Source organism: Elephas maximus, chromosome 17 (genome assembly GCF_024166365.1).
Source record: "Elephas maximus indicus isolate mEleMax1 chromosome 17, mEleMax1 primary haplotype, whole genome shotgun sequence".
Lineage (NCBI taxonomy): Eukaryota > Metazoa > Chordata > Mammalia > Proboscidea > Elephantidae > Elephas > Elephas maximus.
Window position 1 is genome coordinate 21,708,888 of NC_064835.1, and position 21,315 is coordinate 21,730,202.

The window sequence follows — 21,315 nt, forward strand, 5'->3', positions numbered from 1 at the left end:
TCCTTTTGCTGTTCTCTTTCTATGTGTTTAATTTGTGGGGCTAATGTTTTGATTTTGGCCCAGTCTTCTTTTTGACATTGCTATAAAATTGACCTCCGAGCAGGGTCTTTCCTATGTTCCAAAGGTTTTTGATGATATGTTTTCATTCTTATTTAATTCTAGGAATTTTTGTATTCCCTCTTTGATTTCTTCTATTACCCAGTTGTTTTTAAGCTAGGTATTTTTTCTGTTTTCATGTCTTTGATTTATTTTCCTTCATCTTCCTATTATTGATTTTGACTTTTATGACCTTGCAATCAGAAAGAATGGTTTCTATCATTGTTGAGAGCTGCTTTGTGGCCTAAAATGTATTCTATTCTGGAGAATATTCCACGACCATTGGAAAAGAATATGTACTTTGCTGCTGTTGGGTAGAGTGTTCTATATATCTTTGTAAGGTCAAGTTGGTTGATTTTGGCCTGTAGATGTTCTGTATCTTTGTTAAATTTCTTTCTAGATACTCTGTCCTTTACTGAGAGTGATGTGTTGAAGTCTCCCACTACTAATGTGAAACTCTCTATTTCTTTTTTCAGTGCTGTTAGGGTTGTCTTGTATATTTTACAGCCCTGTCGTTGGGTTCATTGATATTTATTAAGGCTATATCGTCTTGGTGGATTGTCTCTTTAATCATTATTCCTTGTCTTTTATGGTCGATTTTGCCTTAAAGTCTATTTTATCTGAGATTAGTGTTGCCACTCCTGCCCTTTCTTTGGTTACAGTTTGCTTAATATATTTTTTTTCCACCCTTTGGTTTTTTAATATATTTATGTCTGTATTTCTAAGATTGATCTCTTATAGACAGGATATTGATGGGTCATGTTTTTCATCCATTCTGCCACTCTCTTTCTCTTTCCAGGTACATTGAGGCATTCACATTCAGTGTGATTACCAATAAGTATGAGTTTGATGCTGTCATATTGTGTTTGTGTGTGTGTGTGGTGCTGATGTTTTCTTTGTTCCTCTTACTTTCCTGTGCTGAGTTCTTTTTTTGTGGATTTTCTTTTCTTTTCTTTCAATATTATAATTTTTGTCTTTACTGAGATTTTATGTTTTTCTGCTTTTTTTTATTTTGAAGAGTGGTTTTACTACCTGTCTTTGTAGCTACCTTGAAATTTACCTTTCTTACCGAATTTCAACAAGTCTTTTATAATTCGATGCCTCCTTGACTTCCTCTCCATTCGAAACTTTTATACCTACACAGTTTATCCCCCCTTTAATGTTTCAATGTTGTTGTCACTTTCAGATTGATGTCTCTGTTTCTGTCTTAACTTTGTTCTGTTACTGAGACTTCTTTATAAGGTTGGCATCTGGCCAATGCTGTACTGTGTCCTAGACTCTGATTTTGTCTGATATTGCTGGCTCTTTAACCAAAGGACTGTCTTTTATATGTCTTATAAATTTGGTTTGGTTTTTACAAATTCCCTTAATTTCTGTTTATCTGGAAATGTCCGAATTTCAACATTGTATTTGAGAGAGAGTTTTTCAGGATATTTTATTCTTCGCTGGCAGTTTTTTTTTTTTTCTTTCAAGGTTTTGTACATGTCATTCCGTTATCTTCTTGTTTGCGTAGTTTCTGCTCAGTAATCAGAGTTTAGTCTTATTGTTTCCACTTCGTAAGTGACTTTTCATTTTTCTTGAACTGCTCTGAGGATTCTTTGGTTTTGGCAAGAGTGATTACGTTATGTCTTGGTAACATTCTTTTGGCGTCTATTCTATATGGTGTTCCTTGAGCTTCTTGGATGGTCAGCTTTTTGTCTTTCATGATATTTGGGAAGTTTTCTGCCAGCAAAACATGGTTACATGGTGGGTGCCTTGGATGGAAGCAGAGTGAACCCAGGGCAGTAGCAAGCTGGTGTGCTGCTGACTCTCTAGCCTCAACAGAGTGGTGGGATCTGGCAGGGAGTGAGGGAGGTGGCATACAAGGCTAAGTGGGAAGGAGAATGAAAAAGAAAAAAAGAGAAAAATGGGGGGGGCAGCAGAAGCTGTCAAGTGGCAGCGGGGTGGACCAGGGGTAATGGTAGGTTGGTGGCTCTCTTGCAGCAGTGTGACATTGCCCAGTGGAAGGGATAGAGATGACATACAAGGCTAGGTGGGAGGGGAAAAGAAAAGAAAGGAAAAAAAAAACAGGGTGGGAGCTGGCAGGTGAGGTGGGTGGGACCTGGGGTGGTAGCATACTGGCATCTCCTTACCCACAGCAGTGTAGTGTGGCCTGGCAGAAAGTGGTAGAGGTGGCATAGAGGGATAGATGGGAAGGAGAAAGAAAAGGAAGAAAGGGGTAAATGTGGTGTCATGGTTTTCAATGGTGAGGGCCCAGCAGAGCCTGGTTGGCAGCAGGCTGGTGCCACTCTAGCCAAGGTGTTGTGGTGCAGAGTGGCCCGGCAGGATGTGGTGGAGGTGGTGAATGCAGCAGAAGAGTGAGGGCTGGGAAAGCATGTTTCTCTGGTTACCAGGTGCTGTGTCTCCTTTTGAGAGCTCCATGAAGTTGCCTTTCCATACTCCTGTCCAGGGTCATGGCTGGCTGTGCTCCAAGATGGCGACGCTGTGCCCTGTTAGTTGGAGGAGGACCTCCACCCCATATCTCTCCTTGTTTTCTGTTTTCCTTCAGTTTCTTCTTCCATTCAATGTTTGATCTAGGTCTTTATACCCTCATTTGATGCTTAGGGTTCCAGGATTGACATTTGTGTCTGTTTTACTTAGTTTTTTGGGTCTTCACTGCAGTGGGATGGCATGATGCATCTGCACATGGCACCGTGTTGGTTCCACCTCTCTTTCTTGTCTTTCAAATGACCTTTTTCTTTTTTCATGTATGATGTCCTTGATGTAATTCCACAACTCATCTGATTTTCTGTCATTAGTGTTCAATGAATCAAATCTATTCTTAAGATGGTCTCTAAATTCAGGTGAAGTATACTCAAGTTCATAGTTTGGTTTTCATGGACTTGTTTTAAATTTTTTCAGCTTCAACTTGAACTTGCATATGAGCAATTGGTGGTGTTTCACTGGTTAAGATTATGTGTCAACTCGGCTAGGCCATGATTCTCAGTGTTTTGGCAGACATATCATGTTGCAATCACCTCCCTGGTGAGATTTGATATGGGATCACCCCATGATTCCATGATGGGATCTGCTGTGAATAGTCAATCAGTTGAAGGGAGTTTCCCTGGGCGTGTGGCCTACATTGAGTGTAGGCTGACGTTCTGGTATTGCTGTGGAGATTTGCTCCTTCTGGAACCTGCAATTGGCTTCTGTTCATCTGACTTCTGATTCTTGGGACTTGAGCTAGCAGCTTACCTGTGGTATTACCTGTTGATATTTAGGATTCTTCTATCTTCACAGCCTGTGAGCAATAGCCCTGCTCTCCAGCGTGCTGATCTTGGGTTCCCCAGCCCCTGCAGTTACATGAATCAGGAAAAGCCTCTTTCTTGCCCCACGGACCTGGGACGTAACAAACTCTACAACTGCATGAGTCATTTCCTTGATATAAATATGTCTCTCTCTCTCTCTATATATGCATATTAAAAAAAGTATATATATATATATATTTTATTGGTTTTGCTTCTCTAGAGAACCCAGCCTAAGATGCAGCCCCTGGCCTTATTCTGACTGATGACATTGAACTTCTCTATTTTCTCTTTCCACAGATTTAGTTGATTTGATTCTTCTGTATTCCATCTGGTGAGCTCCACGTTTACAGTTGCTGCTTAGTTGCTGAAAAAAGGTATTTCCAATGAATGTAGGTCTTTGGTCTGGCAAAATTCTATCATGCAATCTCTATTATATTAGGATATATTTCTATCACCAAGTCTGTATTTTCCAACTACTGATCTTTCAGTGTTTCCAAATTTTGCGTTTCAGTCACCAGTAATTATAAACGCATCTTGATTGCATGTTTGGTCAATTTTGGGTGGTAGAAGTTGGTAAAAATCTTCGGTTTCTTCCTCTTTGAGATATCAGGGGTTGATGTGTAAATTTGAATAATAGTTGTTTCAAGTGGTCTTCCTTGTAGGAATATGGATATTATGCTACTCTGACAGCTTTGTACTGCAGGATAGAACTTGAAAAGTTATTTTTGACAATGAACTTTTATAACTCGTCAAAAAAGCAGAATGGAAAAATATAATGTAGTCAGTGGTGATGGTTCACAGATATAATGATTCTCAAGTTGTAAGTTCCTATCTCCAGAGATTTTATAAAAGAGTCCGTCCCTAATTCTGAGGCGTGAGTGGGGGGATATATTTTTGTTTGGGCCTCATCCTTCCCTTGAAAACTCTTACTCTACCATATTCCTTTAGTGTTATTTTAATAAGGAACATCTACATTTGGAAACGATGCAACACAAATATTGGATACAGAAACAATAGTGCCCTTCAATTTGAATTGTAAGCAGTCTTTCCATAACGTACAGCCCAAAACACTGTTATTTAAATTACAAATTCCATGTCCCCAGTCTGTTTGCTCCATCAGCATCAAGCCTAGGTTATTATTCCATGTCCTCTGCTTCCTCTTTCTCTTCTAGGATTGGCTTTCATGGAGGTGAAGAACAGCTCAGTGGTGTCCGAGTTCACATTTTTGGGAATCCCACACATAGAGGGTTTAGAGACTATACTCTCCATCCTATTCTTGCCCTTCTATGCCTGCACATTGCTGGGAAATTTGTTTATCCTTGTGGCTGTTATTTTTTCTGCTCACCTTCACACACACATGTATTTCTTCCTAGGGAACTCATCTGTGTTTGACGTTGGTTTCTCCTCTGTGACCTGTACCATAATGTTGCTCTACCTTATGAGACTGAGCCAACTCATCTCCTACAAGGATTATTTCTCCCAACTCTTCTTCTTCCATTTCCTTGGGAGCATTGAATGCTTTCTGTATATGTGGTGGTCTATGACTGCTTCGCTGCCATTTGTTACCCTTTGCAGTACATACCTATCATGAAACCTAGAATCTACGTGGCTCTGGCTGGAGCATATGGCTGCTACGGTATGTCCATTCCAGTATCTTGACTTCCCTCACTTTCACCTTACCATTATGTGGCCCCAATACAGTGAGTCACTTCTTCTGTGACATCCCAGCACTCTTGCCCTTGGCCTTTACTGATACATCACTAGCCCAGAAGATGAGTTTCACCAACATTGGTCTACTATCTGTCTGCTTTCTTCTCATCCTTATATCCTACACTCATATCATAGTCTCTGCCTTGAGTGTTTGTTCTCCATTTGCAGTGCTCACCTCATTGCTAGCCTCTCTCTATATAGACCCATCATCACTGTCTGCCAGCAGCTCACATTCATACTGGGAACTGTGATCCAACTTTTCTTTTTTTTTTTTAATTTTTATTAAGCTTCAAGTGAACATTTACCATTCCAATCAGTCTGTCACATGTAGGTTTACATACATCTTACTCCCTTCTCCCACTTGCTCTCCCCCTATTGAGTCAGCCCTTACAGTCTCTCGTTTCGTGCCAATTTTACCTTCTTCCCTCTCTCTATCTTCCCATCCCCCCTCCAGTCAAGAGTTGCCAACACACTCTCCCGTGTCCACCTGATTTAATTAGCTCACTCTTCATCAGTATCTCTCTCCCCCCCACTGACCAGTCCTTTTCATGCCTGATGATTTGTCTTCGGGGATGATTCCTGTCCTGTGCCATCAGAAGTTCTGGGGAGCATTGTCTCTGGGATTCCTGTAGTCGCAATCATACCATTAGGTGTGGTCTTTTAATGACAATTTGGGGTCTGCATCCCATTGGTCTCCCGCTCCCTCAGGAGTTGTCTGTTGTGTTCCCTGACAGGGCAGACATCGATTGTGGCCGGGCACCAACTAGTTCTTCTGGTCTCAGGATATTGTAGGTCTCTGGTTCAAGTGGCCCTTTCTGTCTCTTGGGTTCTTAGTTGTCGTGTGACCTTGGTGTTCTTCCTTTGCCTTTGCTCCAGGTGGGTTGAGACCAATTAATGTATTTTAGATGGCTGCTTGTTGGCATTTAGGACCCCAGGTGCCACAATTCAAAGTGGGATGCAGAGTGTTTTCATAATAGAATTGTTTTGCCCATTGATTTAGAAGTCCTCTCAAACCAAGTTCCCCAGACCCCAGCCCCTGCTTCGCTATCCTTTGAAGCTTTCATTTTATCTCGGAAACCTCTTTACTTTTAATCCTGTCCAATTAGGCTGACCTTCCTTGTTTTGAGTGTTGTCTTTCCCTTCACCCAAAGCAGTTCCCATCTACAGATTGATCAATAAAAAGCCCTCTCCCTCCCTCCCTCCCTCCCCCCTTTGTAACCACAAAAGTATGTGTTCTTTTCCGTTTTTTTCTATTTCTCAAGATCTTATAATAGTGGTCTTATACAATATTTGTCCTTTTGCAACTGACTCATTTCGCTCAGCATAATGCCTTCCAGATTCCTCCATGTTATGAAATGTTTCAGAGATTCGTCACTGTTCTTTATCGATGCGTAGTATTCCATTGTGTGAATATACCACAATTTATTTACCCATTCGTCCGTTGATGGACATCTTGGTTGCTTCCAGCTTTTTGCTATTGTTAACAGAGCTGCAATAAACATGGGTGTGCATATATCTGTTTGTGTGAAGGGTCTTGTATTTTTAGGGTATATTCCGAGGAGTGGGATTTCTGGGTTGTATGGTAGTTCTATTTCTAACTGTTTAAGATAACGCCAGATGGATTTCCAAAGTGGTTGTACCATTTTACAATCCCACCAGCAGTGTATGAGAGTTCCAGTCTCTCTGCAGCCTCTCCAACATTTATTATTTTGTGATTTTTGAATTAATGCCAGTCTAGTTGGTGTCAGATGGAATCTCATCGTAGTTTTAATTTGCATTTCTCTAATGACTAATGATCGAGAGCATTTTCTCATGTATCTGTTGGCTGCCTGAATATCTTCCTTAGTGAAATGTGTGTTCATATCCTTTGCCCACTTCTTGATTGGGTTGTTTGTCTTTTTGTGGTTGAGTTTTGACAGAATCATGTAGATTTTAGAGATCAGGCGCTGGTCTGAGATGTCATAGCTGAATATTCTTTCCCAGTCTGTAGGTGGTCTTTTTACTCTTTTGGTGAAGTCTTTAGATGAGCATAGGTGTTTGATTTTTAGGAGCTCCCAGTTATCTGGTTTCTCTTCATCATTTTTGGTAATGTTTTGTATTCTGTTTATGCCCTGTATTAGGGCTCCTAGGGTAGATCCTATTTTTTCTTCCATGATTTTTATCGTTTTAGTCTTTATGTTTAGGTCTTTGATCCACTTGGAGTTAGTTTTTGTGCATGGTGTGAGGTATGGGTCCTGTTTCATTCTTTTGCAAATGGATATCCAGGTATGCCAGCACCATTTGTTAAAAAGACTATTATTTCCCCAATTGACTGACACTGGTCCTTTGTCAAATATCAGCTGCTCATACGTGGATGGATTTATATCTGGATTCTCAATTCTGTTCCATTGGTCTATGTGCCTGTTGTTGTACCAGTACCAGGCTGTTTTGACTACTGTAGCTATATAATAGGTTCTGAAATCAGGTAGGGTGAGGCCTCCCACTTTCGTCTTCTTTTTCAGTAATGTTTTGCTTATCCGGGGGTTCTTTCCTTTCCATATGAAATTAGTGATTTGTTTCTCTATTCCCTTAAAGTATGACATTGGTATTTGGATTGGAAGTGCATTGTATGTATAAATGGCTTTTGGTAGAATAGACATTTTTACTATGTTAAGTCTTCCTATCCATGAGCAGGGTATGTTTTTCCATTTAAGTGTGTCCTTTTGAATTTCTTGTAGCAGAGTTTTATAGTTTTCTTTGTATAGGTCTTTTACATCCTTGGTAAGATTTATTCCTAAGTATTTTATCTTCTTGGGGGCTACTGTGAATGGTATTGATTATTTCCTCTTCGGTGTTCTTTTTGTTGATGTAGAGGAATCCAAGGGATTTTTGTATGTTTATTTTATATCCTGAGACTCTTCCAAACTCTTCTATTAGTTTCAGTAGTTTTCTGGAGGATTTCTTAGGGTTTTCCATGTATACGATCATGTCATCTGCAAATAGTGATAGCTTTACTTCCTCCTTACCAATCTGGATACCCTTTATTTCTTTGTCTAGCCTAATTGCCCTGGCTAGGACTTCAAGTACGATGTTGAATAAGAGCGGTGATAAAGGGCATCCTTGTCTGGTTCCCGTTCTCAAGGGAAATGCTTTCAGGTTCTCTCCATTTAGAGTGATATTGGCCGTTGGCTTTGCATATATGCCCTTTATTATGTTGAGGAATTTTCCTTCAATTCCTATTTTGGTGAGAGTTTTTATCATAAATGGGTGTTGGACTTTGTCAAATGCCTTTTCTGATAAGATCATGTGGTTTTTGTCTTTTGTTTTATTTATGTGATGGATTACATTAATGGTTTTTCTGATATTAAACCAGCCTTGCATACCTGGTATAAATCCCACTTGATCAGGGTGAATTATTTTTTTGATGTGTTGTTGGATTCTATTGGCTAGAATTTTATTAAGGATTTTTGCATCTATGTTCATGAGGGATATAGGTCTATAATTTTCTTTTTTTGTAATGTCTTTACCTGGTTTTGGTATCAGGGAGATGGTAGCTTCATAGAATGAGTTGGGTAGTATTCCGTCTTTTTCTATACTTTGAAATACCTTCAATAGTAATGGTGTTAAGTCTTCTCTGAAGGTTTGGTAGAACTCTGCAGTGTAGCCATCTGGGCCAGGACTTTTTTTTGTTGGGAGTTTTTTGATTACCGTTTCAATCTCTTTTTTTGTTATGGGTCTATTTAGTTGTTCTACTTCTGAATGTGTTAGTTTAGGTAAGTAGTATTGTTCCAAGAATTTATCCGTTTCTTCTAGGTTTTCAAATTTGTTAGAGTACAATTTTATGTAGTAATCTGATATGATTTTTTTGATTTCATTTGGTTCTGTTGTGATGTGGTCCTTCTCGTTTCTTATTCGGGTTATTTGTTTCCTTTCCTGTTTTTCTTTAGTCAGTCTAGCCAATGGTTTATCAATTTTGTTAATTTTTTCAAAGAACCAGCTTTTGGCTTTGTTAATTCTTTCAATTGTTTTTCTGTTCTCTAATTCATTTAGTTCAGCTCTAACTTTTATTATTTGTTTTCTTCTGGTGCCTGATGGGTTCTTTTGTTGCTCACTTTCTATTTGCTCAAGTTGTTGGGACAGTTCTCTGATTTTGGCTCTTTCTTCTTTTTGTATGTGTGCATTTATCGATATAAATTGGCCTCTGAGCACTGCTTTTGCTGTGTCCCAGAGGTTTTGATAGGAAGTATTTTCATTCTCGTTGCTTTCTAAGAATTTCCTTATTCCCTCCTTGATGTGTTCTATAACCCAGTCTTTTTTAGGAGGGTATTGTTCATTTTCCAAGTATTTGATTTCTTTTCCCTAGCTTTTCTGTTATTGATTTCTAGCTTCATTGCCTTGTGGTCTGAGAAGATGCTTTGTAATATTTCGATGTTTTGGATTCTGCAAAGATTTGTTTTATGCCCTAATATGTGGTCTATTCTAGAGAATGTTCCATGTGCGCTAGAAAAAAAAGTATATTTTGCAGCAGTTGAGTGGAGAGTTCTGTATAAGTCAATGAGGTCAAGTTGGTTGATTGTTGTAAGTAGGTCTTCCGTGTCTCTATTGAGCTTCTTACTGGATGTCCTGTCCTTCTCCGAAAGTGGTGTGTTGAAGTCTCCTACTATATTTGTGGAGGTGTCTATCTCACTTTTCAATTCTGTTAAAATTTGATTTATGTATCTTGCAGCCCTGTCATTGAGTGCGTAAATATTTAATATGGTTATGTCTTCCTGATCAATTGTCCCTTTTATCATTATATAGTGTCCTTCTTTATCCTTTGTGGCGGATTTAAGTCTAAAGTCTATTTTGTCAGAAATTAATATTGCTACTCCTCTTCTTTTTTGCTTATTGTTTGCTTGATATATTTTTTTCCATCCTTTGAGTTTTAGTTTGTTTGTGTCTCTAAGTCTAAGGTGTGTCTCTTGTAGGCAGCATATAGATGGATCGTGTTTTTTTATCCAGTCCGTGACTCTCTGTCTCTTTATTGGTGCATTTAGTCCATTTACATTCAGCGTAATTATAGATAAGTAAGTTTTTAGTGCTGTCATTTTGATGCCTTTTCATGTGTGTTGGCCATTTCATTTTTCCACATGCTTTTTTGTGCTGAGACGTTTTTCTTAGTAGCTTGTGAGATCCTCATTTTCATAATGTTTAACTTTGTGTTTATTGAGTCGTTACGTTTTTCTTGGCTTTTTTCTTGAGTTATGGAATTGATATTCCTTTTTGTGGCTACCTTTTTATTTACCCCTATTTTTCTAAGTAAAAACCTAACTTGTATCCTTCTATTTCGCCTTGTATCACTCTCCATCTGGCAGTTCAATGCCTCCTATATTTAGTCCTTCTTTTTGATTATTTTGATCGTTTATCTATTGATTTCCATGATTTCCTGTTGTGTGTATTATTTTGTTTATTTATTTATTTTTTAGAATTAGTCTTAATTTGTTTGTTTTTGTGCTCTCCCTGTTTGAGTTGCGTTGATATCAGGACGTTCTGTTTTGTGACCTTGTATTGTGCTGGTACCTGATATTATTGGTCATCCGGCCAAACAATCTCCTTTAGCGTTTCTTGCAGTCTTGGTTTAGTTTTTGCAAATTCTCTAAACTTGTGTTTATCTGTAAATATCTTAATTTCTCCTTCATATTTCAGAGAGAGTTTTGCTGGATATATGATCCTTGGTTGGCAGTTTTTCTCCTTCAGTGCTCTGTATATGTCGTCCCATTCCCTTCTTGCCTGCATGGTTTCTGCTGAGTAGTCTGAACTTATTCTTATTGATTCTCCCTTGAAGGAAACCTTTCTTTTCTCCCTGGCTGCTTTTAAAATTTTCTGTTTGTCTTTGGTTTTGGCAAGTTTGATGATGATATGTCTTGGTGTTTTTCTTTTTGGATCAATCTTAAATGGGGTTCGATGAGCATCTTGGATAGATATCCTTTCTTCTTTCATGATGTCAGGGAAGTTTTGTGTCAGGAGTTCTTCAACTATTTTCTCTGTGTTTTCTGTCCCCCCTCCCTGTTCTGGGACTCCAATCACCCGCAGGTTATCCTTCTTGATAGAGTCCCACATGATTCTTAGGGTTTCTTCATTTTTTTTAATTCTTTTATCTGATTTTTTTTCAGCTATGTTGGTGTTGTTTCCCTGGTCCTCCAGAAGTCCCAGTCTACATTCTAATTGCTCGAGTCTGCTCCTCTGACTTTCTATTGCGTTGTCAAATTCTGTAATTTTATTGTTAATCTTTTGGATTTCTACATGCTGTCTCTCTATGGATTCTTGCAACTTGTTAATTTTTCCACTATGTTCTTGAATAATCTTTTTGAGTTCTTCAACTGTTTTATCAGTGTGTTCCTTGGCTTTTTCTGCATTTATCCTAATTTCATTTGTGATATCTTTAAGCATTCTGTAAATTAGTTTTTTATATTCTGTACCTGATAATTCCAGGATTGTATCTTCATTTGGGAAAGATTTTGATTCTTTTGTTTGGGGGGTTGGAGAAGCTGTCATGGTCTGTTTCTTTATGTGGTTTGATATGGACTGCTGTCTCCGAGCCATCACTGGGAAACTAGATTTTCCAAGTAGTCAGCTAAAAAAAAATGCAGTCAGATCCCTATCTGAATTCTCTCTCTGGCTCCGGGTATTCGGATGTTAATGGGGTCGCCTGGGGAGGGTGGGGGAGGGATCTGAGAGCTAGGAGTGTAGCACCACAGAATATAGAGCTGAACACCACGTTCACGCTCTGCCCCCGTTCGCCAAAATCCGGGCTGGACGGGTCCCTGGCTAGGACACTGCTTTCCTTGCTCGGAAACCAGTCACTTCCTCCTGGGGACTTCCTCCGGTGCGCGGCACCGCTCGTGGGCACTGGGTGGGCGTTTCCCGCACAAACGGGTGGGCCTGCCCCCAGGGTCTATTCAGGCGATTATAATTAGGTCCCTCGGTCACACCCCGCCTGTGCGCGCGCCCAAATCCCAGCGGGATGACTTCCGGGTTGAGACGCTGCTTTCTCTGTTCGGGAACCAGTCACTTCCTCCCCGGGACTTCTCCTTCCGGAGCGCCACACCTCTCGCGCGAACTGGTTTGGCGTCACCTGCACGGCCAGGTGGGCCCGCCCCCTGGGTCAATTCAGGGCAATAAAAATGGACTCCGTGCTCACGCCCCGCTCGTGCGCGCGCCCAAGCCCCAGCAGGATGGCACCCCGTCTGGGACGCTACTTTCTGCGCTTCGGGACCAATCAGTTCCTCCCGGGGACTTCTCCTTCCGGTGTGCCACACCTCTCGCGCAAGCTGGGAGGGCGTCACTCGCACGACCAGGTGGTCCCGCCCCCTGGGTCAATTCAGGGTAATAAAAATGGACCCCGCGCTCATGCCCCGCCCGCGCGCGGGCACGCGTGCCCAGATCCCAGCGGAATGGCTCCCCGTCTGGGATGCTGCTTTCCCTGTTTTGAGACCAGACACCTCCGGGGATTTCTCCCTCTGGTGTGCCGTGCCACATGCGCGGACTGGGTGCGCGTCCTCCCGCACGAACGCGTGGGCCCCGCCCTGGGGTCACTCCAGGGAAACACGGTTGACCCCCCCCCCCCGCTCGCGCCCCGTCGGCTTCTCGCCTAACTCCCGGCGGGACGGCCCCCCAGCTGGGACGCTGTTCTCCCCCCTCCCAGATCAGTCACTGCCTCCCGGGTGCTTCTCCCTCCGGCTGCGCCCCTACACCGCCCGCGCCAACCTGCTAGGCTTCCTCCCGGGATGGGTTCGGGGGGGAAGGGGTGGGCCCCCTTTCTGTGCCGTCTGCCCCCCTGGGCTCTGCCCCAGATCGAGCTCCGAAGGTCACCTGCCTGGTGCGCTGGCTCCTAGTTCTGAAAACAGTCGCTGTCTGCCCGTATTTGTTCGTCCTCCGTCTCTAAGTCTGTGCTTGTTGTTCAGAGTTCGTAGATTGTTATGTATGTGATCGATTCCCTTGTTTTTCCGAGTCTTTGTTGCAAGAGGGATCCGCGGGAGCGTCCACCTAGTCTGCCATCTTGGCCCCGAATCGATCCAACTTTTGATGAATCTGGTAGGACCAACGCTGAACCCATTGATCTATACCTTAAGGAATGAGGAAGTAAAAATAGCCCTGAAAAAGATATTGTACAGGACAGGCCATATTCCTGAGAGGGAATAAATGTGGATGAATGGATGGATGACCTGGGATTCTTTCTGTCCCATGGTATGAGATTTTTTTTTGGAATCCTCACATGTAGCAGTGACTTTGACTTTTTACCACACTCTGAATCATATGGGCAGCTATATCTTAATGCTTTATTTTCTTGTTTATTTTATATGTTGTCCTTCCCCACCTCACCCTTCAAAAATAATACAGTCTTGGTTGTTGTTATTTTGCCGTTCTTCTGGGGAGAACCACCTGCCACTGAAAGGAGGGATTTTACCATAGAGCAATTTTCTCCATCTTTCCCTATTTACTCCCCTCCAAACTATGTGTAAGAGGGCATTGGGGGTTCAGCTTGTGAATTCTAACCTTCCATGAGGGACACCCTGGTTCAATTCTTGGCCAATGTACCTCATGCACAGCTACCACATGTCTGTGAATGGAAGCTTTCATGTTGCTGTGATGCTGAACACGTTTAAACAGAGCTTCCAGAGTAAGACGGACTAGAAACAAAAGCCTGGTGATCTACTTTCCAAAAATCAGTCAGTGAAAACCCTATGGATCACTGCAGTCTGATCCTCAACCGATCATTGGGATGACTCAGGACTAGGCAGCATTCTGTTCCATTATGCATGGGATCACCATGTGTTGGGGCAACTCGTCAGTGGCTAGCAAAAATAAACTATGTGTGAGACCAAGTCTATGAAGAGAAGCAATGGAAAAAAAAATAATAACTGATTGAGAGAACAAGATAATCTTATCTGTCTTTTAATATTAAGAAGACTGAATGTTAGAGGTGAGATAATTTTTTTTTTTTCCTTCCTAAATGCCTAGAAAATGCCTAGAAACAGAATAACTTAGAATTTGTCAACATAGATGCTCTATCCTCACCCCATACCATTCTCATGCTTGGTCTCATGCCTGGTCTCTTTGTCTGAAGGTCCTAAGGCAAAAAAGGTTAGCCCCACCTTCCTAAGGAAAGTGAAAAACGTTGTGACTAGAATCCTGGATTTGGCTCTGTTTCCACTTTGCTACTAGCTATTAGTGTGTCTTTACCATACTCAGTGGTTTTATCAAGTCAGGTTATTAGACTGGGTCAGTGGTTTTGCAAACCCCAGGGTTTTATGGTATTTACTCCACAGTTTTCACGTATAGTTAATGAGAATTTTTTTTTTTTTTTAATCTTTCTTATGTATTAGGTTTCTGGGCAAGATTCCATTGGAAAAAGTTTGAAAGCCTCTGCACTATCCACTATGTGATCTCCTTGGTATCTTCCAGGACTAATATACATGACATAACTGTAAAGGTATTGATTTGTTTGCTTTGGTAACAATGGGAATGCATTTTCCCTCTGCTCTGACATCTATCTATCTATCTATCTATCTATCTATCTATCTATCTATCTATCTATCTATCTATCTATCTATCTATCTATCTATCTATCTATCTATCTATCTATCTATCAATCATCCATCTATCTATCTATCTATCTATCGATCTATCGATCTATCGATCTATCTATCTATCTATCTATCTATCTATCTATCTATCTATCTATCTATCTATCTATCTATCTATCTATCTATCTATCTATCTATCTATCTATCTATCTATCTATCTAATTATATGTTTATCTGTCCTGTAGGGTCACTATGAGTTGGAATCGACTCGACAGCAATGGATTTATATGTATATCAATGTCTGATTAACTTAAAGATATAAAACACTTCTGGAAAGTACCATATTTTTATACAAATAACATGTGCCTTCTGCATTTTCTTACCACCCCCATCCCAAGCATCCTCACAAGCTCACTACGCTAATTTTCTTCACAGCAATGTGTTTAAAAAAATGGCATAGACGTTCCTATGAAAATACCTCTTGTGGGGAAGGCATGGCTGGCAAACAAACTGAGAAGGGTCACATTATTTGCATAAAAATATGCTTGCTTCTGGAGGATGTGCTGGGGATACAGGCCTTAATATGCATATGTGGAGGAAAATGAGGCATGGTCTTAAAGAAATGCTACCCTCTTTTAAGAACTGCCACGCAATCAGCTACTCTTAGCTTTCTGTTAAGGAGAGCATTTTCAGAAAGTCAGGTGGGTAAGATTTGGCAGCAGAGGACTCAGGTGATTTTATTTATAGTCTCAACAAATAGGAAATGGAAGTCCAAGCTTTGAGATTTGTTTTCTCCTCAGAGGATGCTCCTGCCCCAACTTGTCCTCCTTCTGCACTTTGTTCCCAAGTGCTCTCAGAACTGAGGAGGACTTAAAATCCAGTCACTGGTATGCTGGGCATCTGAAATTAGGCTCCGTTTGTTGGGGGCAACTTTTGAAAATATACTTGAAGCTGATTTAGTTCCATTTGCATGATTCGTGTATAGTGGTTGGCTGTCCAGGGTAACTGCCTTGGAGAAAACTAATGCTTACTACAGATCAAGACCTCTTTATTAAGACAGCATCATGCACATCAGTGACTCAACTCTTGGAAACGTTTTAGGACAAATTAAAAAACTGAAGTTAAAATAGCACATCCATTTTTAAAGGAATCCAAATCCAATGTTGCAAAGTTCCCTTTGTTTTTCTGTTACTGATTCAACTAAACGTAGTTTTCCTCAGAGATTACATAGCTAATTAATTTTGATCTCATTTTTAAAGGTAAAATCCTTTTGGGTTTTAATTATTAATTTTTTTATTAGTGAATCATTAATTAGTGGCTTGCTATTACCGGAGTAAGGAGCCCTGATGGTTCAGTGGTTAAGTGCTCAGTTGCTAACCAAAAGGTCAGCGGTTCAAACCCACCAGTGGCTTTTCAGGAGAAAATAAACAGAAGCCTGATTCCTAAAGATCGCAGCCTTGGAAACCCTAGGGGGCAGTTCTAATCTGTCTTATAGAGTCTATGAGTCGGGTTTTTCTTTCTTTTTTTTACTACCAAGGTAAAAACATGTGTTTAAGTCCTCATTTCTTCCAGTGTGCTCTGAGTTATGCTTGCTCTGCAAATCTCTGAGATAATTCACAGTCACAACAGAAAAGCCCCTATGGCCCTTGTTGTTATAGTTTGCTCAAAAGAGAGTGGCACAGGGTGCTTTAGTTCTTCCTCCCTTTTTATTAAAAACAAACTTTTCTATGGCAACCACCAGTTTGTCCCTCCTTTCATTTGAGCAGTTCTGATTAGTCAATACAATAATTAGTTTTGGAAGGAAAAATCAGGTCTAGTATAGTAACTCCCAGGGCTTTCACCCAATTCCTTTCCCCTAGGTACCCACGAACAATCTGAAAATTCTTTAAGTAAAAACAACTTTCATTTCAGAAATATTTAAAATCACATTAACAAAGAAAAACATTTATAAGACAAGTTCATCCAGCTTTTTCAGGAATTTTTTCTCAGAGCCCTCATATTAGGAGCTGCTGTGAGGCCTGAGGCTGACAGTCTACAATGTAAACAATAAAACCCAGCCTTCTTGTTGTAGTTGTTGGTTACTGTGGAGTCAGTTCCGACTCATGGTGGCCCCACGTGTGCTGAGTAGAACTGCTCTATAAGGTTTTGAAGGCTGTGATCTTTCCGAAGCAGATCTCCAGGCCTGTCTTCTGAGGTGCCTCTGGATGGGTTTGAACCTATAACCTTTAAACTAGAAGTTGAGGGCATAACTGTTTGTACCACCCAGGGACTAGCAATTTTCTTTAAAAAGAATTCAGACCCTGTCAACTCAGCAATATTCTTCTCATTATAATGACACCAGGAAGAGAAGCACAAAATGTGTATACCAAGTCAATCTTAATTATTTCCATAAAGGAACATTCTCAATCAACCTGGTCAGAACACTATTCCAAAAATATCTTTTCATGCCAGATATTTTGCCATTAAAAAAAATATGTATCTTTACACATTTTACATTCTTTTTTCAATAGCAAATTCCCTAGGAAGTAACAGAAATGAGATGATATCTGGCTGAGAACAAGAGATGTTTGTTTACGGTTGAGAGAAGTTAGAAGAAGGCTGATGACAAGGCACATAGACACATTTTTCTCTAGATTTCAGTTTGGCCAAAGGTCAGGCCTGATGTCCCCAAATCCCTTTTCCCACAAAGCACCCTGCAGAAATAATAATTCAGTCATTATTTATTGAATGCTTGTTTTGTAGCAGACACTGTAACTTATTGCAAATACTATAAGGATGAACCCAGCCCCTGCATTTAATGAGTCACCTCCTTCTACTAGGAGTTGACTCCCTCAAGTAGAGAGAGTAGATAGTAAATTCAGACATAATAGAGTTGTCCATCATAAAATGTGATAATAACAATAGAGTATACTTTTAAAGATTTACCATGTACCAAATATTATTCTTAAACATTTTTATTATATTAACCCATTTAATCCTCACCACAATCCTATGAAGTAACATTATTTTTATCCCCATTTTATACATGAAAAAATTGAGACACAGAAAGTTAAGGCATTTACCCAGCAAGCAGAAGCCCAAGGATGAAGAAATTGAAGATTTTTACCAACTTCCAAAGTCTGGAATTGATCGAACATGCAGTCAGGATGCATTGATAATTGCTGGTGATTGGAATGTGAAAGTTGGAAACAAAGAAGGATCAGTAGTTGGAAAATGTGGCCTTGGTGATAGAAATGATGATGAAGATCTCATGATAGAATTTTGTTTTCCTGACTAGATCTTTATTTTGTTTTCATTTTTTTAAGGATACTTTTACTGGATATAGAAATCTAGATTGACATTTTTTTTGAGCTTTTTAAATATATCATTCTACTGCCTTCTGTCATGCATAGTTTTGATGAGAATTATCTATTCTTTCTTATCTTTGTTCTGTATTCAATGTGTATTTTTTAACTTTGCTGCTTTTAAAATATCTTTCTCTTTATCATCATTTTTTTAAATTGGAATGTACTGCTACATTGCAAAATACAATTTTTTGTTTGTTTTTGAACATTTTATTTTGCTTTAGGTGAAAGTTTACATAGCAAATTAGTTTACCATTCAACAATTCATACACAGATTTTTCCCTGAGGTTAGTAGCTATCCAGGCAATATATCAGCACTCTCTCTATTTCCATCCCTGCAGTTTCTCTGCCCCTCCTTGCCTTCTCATCTTTGTTTTCAGGCAAATGTTACCCATTTCTTCTCGTATAGTTGAAGAAGCACATTCCTCATGGGTGTTATTGTGTACTTTAAAGGCAATCTATTCTTTAGCTGAAAGATAACCTCTGGGAGTGGGTTCCATTTCAGGATAAAACAGTGTCTTAGGGTGATAGTCTCAGAGGTTCCTCCAGTTTCTATCAGTGCAGTAAGTCTGGTCTTTTTTTCTGAATTTGAGTTTTGTTCTACATTTTCCTTTCATTCTAACTGGGACTTCTGTTGTGTTCCTGGTCAGAGTGGTTGGTAGTTGTAGCTGGACATCATTTAGTTCTCCTGGTCTCAGCCTAGAGGAGGCAGTGGTTCATGTGGGCTAACTGCTTCCTTGAGTCTTTGATTTCCTTCACTGTCTTTGCTTCAGGCAGGAAGAGATCAGTAGTATCTTACATGGCCGCTCGCCATCTTTAAGACTCCAGATGCTACTCACCAAGCTAGGATATAGAACATTATTTATGAACTATGTTGTGCCCGTAGACCTAGATGTTCCCTGAGACTACAGTCCTTAGTCTTCAAGCCCAGTAACTAAGTCCCATGAGGTGTTTGGGTATGTCTAAGAACTTTCCATAACTGACCCTGGGTGTTCCATTATATATATGAATACATATGCAGGATATACAAATGTGTATATAGAAATGTCCACAATTATACCTATATATGTATGTGCATGTACTCTTGTACACGCTCCCACACCTGTATAGATATGTATCTGTCTATGTAATTAACTACTCATAAATTTTTGGTTGTTTTAGAATTATGTATGTTATAGCATTTACTGTAGTTGTCCTTTATTCTTGTGTACCTCTTAATGGCTTCATTCACCTTGGCCACGTATTGCTGACATAAAACATACCCTTGATAGATATTTGTATACTAAAATTTTTGGCAGTACGATATTATGTCTTGCATATTCTTAACATTTATGCCAATGTGCATTTTCATGAATTTCTCTGGAGAATTTCTGTATTATGAGGAAAACATTGTCCACTTTATTTGAAAATGATGAAGCATTTTCTAAAGTAATTCTGAAAATTACACTACCTTTAGCAATGGGAAACCCTGGTGGTGTAGTGGTTAAGTGCTACAGCTGCTAACCAAAATGTCAGCAGTTCAAATCCACCAGGCGCTCCTTGGAAACTCCGTGCGGAAGTTCTACTCTGTCCTATAGGGTCACTATGTGTCAAAATTGACTTGACGGCAGTGGGTTTTTTGGGTTTTTTTTTTCGGCTTTAGCAATGTGTGAAAGTTCTGCATGCTGAGTAACGAATGATTTCTTTTTATTGTAGTAAGTATATTTATATATAAAACAGAACATTTACCATTTCATCTTTTTTTACATGTATAATTCCTTGACAAGTAATGGATGACTTTGACATCTACTTGTAGCAACATTTTATTGCAATTTTAATTTGTATTCCCTTAATTTTTAAAGTGATTGAGCTTTTGTTTATTGATTATTTGTGTTTCTTTTGTGAAGCCTTATCAAGTCATTTGCCTGTCTTCATATTGGAATGTTTGTATAAATTTTAGGAGTTCTTTATATATTTTTGATATGAGTCCCTGTTAGCAATGCTACATTTCATTTTTCTGATTTTCAATTTCCTCTTTTTGCTTTTTTATTATTTTAATGATATTCTCAATCCTAATGTAACCAAAATCATCAGTGATTCTCTTATTATTTCTATATTGGGTCAAAAGGATTCCCTCCCCACCAGTTGTAAAAGCGGTATTGTTTGCCTTAACAAACTTAGTTACAATACAGCTGGAATTGATTTAGTGTTGTGTGTAGTAAGAGATTAATGTTATTATTACTTTAATTTAATTTTTTCCTTGTTCATCCAGTTATCCAAGAACAATTTATTGAAAAAATATTTTCCCACGATCTCCCATGCCACTTCTGTCTTAAATCATTTATCCATATGTGCACAGGATATGTTTTTATGCACTTACTTCTGTTCTATTTTGTCTGTTTGTCCAACCCTATACCAACACCCCGTCGTTTTCATTGCATGGAGGAAAATAATAAACAGACATTTGTCAATATACTTAGCCTTTTTTTTTTTTTTTTTCCCAGTGTCCACCTGATTTAATTAGCTCTCTCTTCATCGGCATCTCTCTCCCCCCCACTGACCAGTCCTTTTCATGCCTGATGATTTGTCTTCGGGGATGGTTCCTGTCCTGTGCCATCAGAAGTTCTGGGGAGCATTGTCTCTGGGATTCCTCTAGTCTCAATCATACCATTAGGTATGTTCTTTTCATGAGAATTTGGGGTCTGTATCCCATTGGTCTCCTGCTCCCTCAGGAGTTGTCTGTTGTGCTCCCTGACAGGGCAGGCATCGATTGTGGCCGGGCACCAACTAGTTCTTCTGGTCTCAGGATAATATAGGTCTCTGGTTCATGTGGCCCTTTCTGTCTCTTGGGTTCTTAGTTGTCGTGTGACCTTGGTGTTCTTCCTTTGCCTTTGCTCCAGGTGGGTTGAGGCCAATTGATGTATCTTAGATGGCCGCTTGTTGGCATTTAGGACCCCAGGCACCACAATTCAAAGTGGGATGCAGAATGTTTTCATAATAGAATTATTTTGCCCATTGACTTAGAAGTCCCCTCAAACCAAGTTCCCCAGACCCCAGCCCCTGCTCTGCTGACCTTTGAAGCTTTCATTTTATCCCGGAAACCTCTTTGCTTTTAGTCCAGTCCAATTAGGCTGACCTTCCTTGTATTGACTGTTGTCTTTCCCTTCACCCAAAGCAGTTCTTATCTACTGATTGATCAATAAAAAGCCCTCTCCCTCCCTCCCTCCCTCCCCCCTTTGAAACCACAAAAGTATGTATTCTTCTCCGTTTTTTCTATTTCTCAAGATCTTATAATAGTGGTCTTATACAATATTTGTCCTTTTGCAACTGACTCATTTCACTCAGCATAATGCC

General features: G+C 39.9%; 1 pseudogene; it reads left to right on the forward strand.

Moving 5' to 3' along the window:
- The first annotated feature begins 4,566 nt into the window (after window positions 1-4,566).
- On the forward strand, window positions 4,567-13,253 carry LOC126061065 (putative olfactory receptor 10D3; annotated as a pseudogene).
- Window positions 13,254-21,315: the final 8,062 nt, after the last annotated feature.